Genomic DNA, 3,269 nt, shown 5'->3' on the forward strand with positions numbered 1-3,269 from the left:
TATATACATATACATATACATCACTTAAATAGATACAAAAATAAGTAATAAATATTAAAAATGTATACAACAGAAGCTCCATAATATCGATTAGTACTTAATTTATTTATTACTGTTTCTTAGTGTTAAGTTCATTTAAGATTAATCATTTTTGCTTTTTGGAATAATCAAAGATTATGAAAAAAAAAACCTGGTCAGCTTTTATTTTTTTAAAATAAAAATTAAACTTAAAGTACCGAAATTCCATTCTCCAAGTGGTTTTCCATAGAACTGAATGTCTGGCATTCAACCCGAAAGAATCTATCAACTATATTTTTATATCTCCCTGCAGAATCACGCATAGCTTTTATTTGGTTCATAAAAGTGAGAAACAATATCATTTTTTCTCTATTATATAGATATCTCACAATTTCACGTGATATATCGATGGTAAAATTATAAATTTAAAAGTATACTGTAAGTATAAGATGACAACAAAAGTATAAGATGACACTTAATTTTTTTTTTCTGTGGCTCACAGATCGGGACCTTCGATAAATAATAAGGGTATTCATGATCTTCAGTTTAACATGTTAAAGCGTGTTAAATTGAAAAACTCATGTTAAACGGAGAAATATTTCCTTCTTTTACCATGTCAAAACGATATAACATCTTGAGTCTGTTACTAGATCTGTTAATTGGACTATGAAGTCACGCAACACACAAGCTAAGCTCGTCACCATTTTTGTTGTATTAGGTTACTTGCTCGTAGTTTGTTTTGATTGTGTTAGTATTGTTTTGGATGTTTTTATGACTAATGAAGCAATGGATGACAATAATAATAATGAAATGACAGTTGTCAATTAGCACATCTTGACTCTCTTCCTCACCAGTTAGAAGATTAACTAGGCACTCAGTGGACAAACTTCCACAAAACTTTGACTTTTCACTCACTTTAGGCATGCTGTAATAAATTACTTTAATCAAAACTTAGAAGTAAGAAATAACAAGAAGTTTTGGAAAGAAACGTTATAAAACGGGTATGCATTTAATATGACTTTAAACAGGGCTGCTCACAATACTATATTAATAACATTTAACATGGTAAAACATTTTACATTTGACACAACATCATGAATACCCTTAGTGAAAGTCTATTATTTTGGAGAAAAATACGAAAAAAAACAAACTTAAAAGGACAAATGTTGCACTCTTAAGTACATAACTTGCCACTCACTGGGTTTTTCTAGAAATTTAGAGTAAATTCTCAATAAAGCTATTTCCTCATTCCTTTGTCAGCCTAATAGATACTCTAAAGATAACATCATAGTGAATTATTGAAGTATAAATATAATCAGTGTCAATAATCTTTAACTTGTATCTGTCGCAAAGGTTAATAATTCGGTTTTTTATATATCATTAGTTTTTTTTTTGTTTTTTTTTACCATTTTGAAAGAACCGATAAAACATATAGGTCACTCTAAATTCTCTTTGAATTGTGCAATGGATAATCTGCCATGAATGTTTTATAATAAAAATATAAACAACGAGTTATCATCTCTCTAAATATTTTTTAAAAAATATATAATAAAAACATAAAAAATAATCTCTTTTCTATATCCACCAATTATATAAATAAAATTAATGCTAATCATATAATTATTCCGAATCGATTAATAATCGATAAATGTTTTCAGTGGAGGAAAATAAATATGAGATTTGACTCACCTAAAGCTGCTAAAGAACTGTCCCCAGCTTGGTACCACGCGTCAAGTAGATTAGATATAAAGAAATAACGCGTGAATAACAATATAAGCTCATTGATAAATTTATTGATACTGATTGATAAAAAAGCTTCTTCAATTGTGTAAACTTTATTCAAAGAATTTTGCCGTCAATCAATCTAGTTTTCAAGGGGAAGAAATAAATCTATAAATAACAAATCCAGGAAACGCATTATTTTTTTCTTGGTATTTTCTTCATATGGAGATTTCGAAGATAGAAAAAAAGAATAGTATTAAAAAAAAAGAATAGTACTAAAAAAAAAAAAAGAATAGTATTAAAAACAAAAAAGAACTTTATTTAATGGCACACAACATTGTAGATTATTTATATTTCAAATAAGCAAAATTTTAGTTACTTTAGAGGAAAACTTTTTAAAATTCATTTTTTAAGCCCTGTTAATTTATTTTAATATAGATAATACTTATGTGATATTAAATGACAATTAATTTGACATTAATTTATAGTGTTAAATAAAAATAATTGAAGTCGATTTTGAGAAAATCTTTAAAAAAAGTGAAAAATCGATTCTCTAAAACAATTTCAGTTTTGTTTGACTTTAGTTTTTGACACGATTTAAATAATTTCTCTTGCTCTATATTCCACATATGTTTAATAAGTCCGTTATAAGACAATAACTTCCTCGTGATATTTATTATTGTTTCTTAACGTCCATTTTAGTTTTTGAAAATTATATTTTATACCAATTTTTCTTTTTCTGCAGATTCACATTTCTATTAGATACATGGCTGCTAATATTTGAAGGTTTTTTTGTTCAATAAAATAATCTTGGAAATCAAAAATTTTCAAAATACAGACGTGCTTGTATTTTTTGGAAGGAATTAGACAAAATTTGAGCAGTTAACTATCCAAAGTCAATGTAATATCTACTATTGGAAGGTTTTTAAAAAAACTTATAAATATTTTGTTTTGTTTTATAAGATTTTATGGAAGAGTAATAATACAATCTGTCATAATTTGGTGCAATAAGTATTTGTGTTTCGTATTCATTCATATCATATATACAGGAAAAGAAGAACGAAATAAGAAATGTAAATGATAACAAAGTACTCATAAATAAAAAACTAATGATAAATAAAAGGATCACAAATATATAAACAAAAAAGAACTCAACATGATGATAAGAAGCTGATTAAATAGTATGAAAATAATTTATATAAAAGAGAAAGAAAATTAAATTTAAGTAAAAATAAAATAGATACACATTCGTACTTTTATTCAATTGTAAATAATTAATTGAAAAATATGAAACATAGACAATGACGATAGTGAACCGTGTAAATATAATACTAAGTTATTTTAATCTTATTAATTAATTTTTTTTTTTTTTTCCTGACCTCCTAGAAAAATTAAGCAATAAATTAAATATATACAGAGAAATAAATGTATATACACAGGTAAGTAATATCTTGGATTGCCAGTGTGGCATTATAAGATAAGCTGCCGGGTCCGCTGAAGGTGGTGTCATCGATGATGGCATGAGTCTG

At 26.1% G+C, this 3,269-nt stretch overlaps 1 protein-coding gene across 3 annotated transcripts in view; it reads right to left on the reverse strand.

The window, feature by feature from the left end:
• The window catches only part of LOC106680441 (pancreatic triacylglycerol lipase), a 15,503-nt gene extending 13,713 nt beyond the window's left edge, over nucleotides 1-1,790 (reverse strand). Inside the window, exon 1 of one of the 3 annotated variants that reach the window (XR_010845088.1) lies at nucleotides 1,708-1,790. The gene's annotated coding sequence lies outside the window, so the exon portion shown is untranslated. The remainder of the gene's footprint in view (nucleotides 1-1,707) is intronic. The other 2 variants (XR_010845089.1, XM_014420159.2) reach the window with 2 other exon arrangements.
• Nucleotides 1,791-3,269: the final 1,479 nt, after the last annotated feature.

This window comes from Halyomorpha halys, unplaced genomic scaffold (genome assembly GCF_000696795.3).
Source record: "Halyomorpha halys isolate HHAL.00 unplaced genomic scaffold, Hhal_1.1 Scaffold261.1, whole genome shotgun sequence".
NCBI classification, from domain to species: domain Eukaryota; kingdom Metazoa; phylum Arthropoda; class Insecta; order Hemiptera; family Pentatomidae; genus Halyomorpha; species Halyomorpha halys.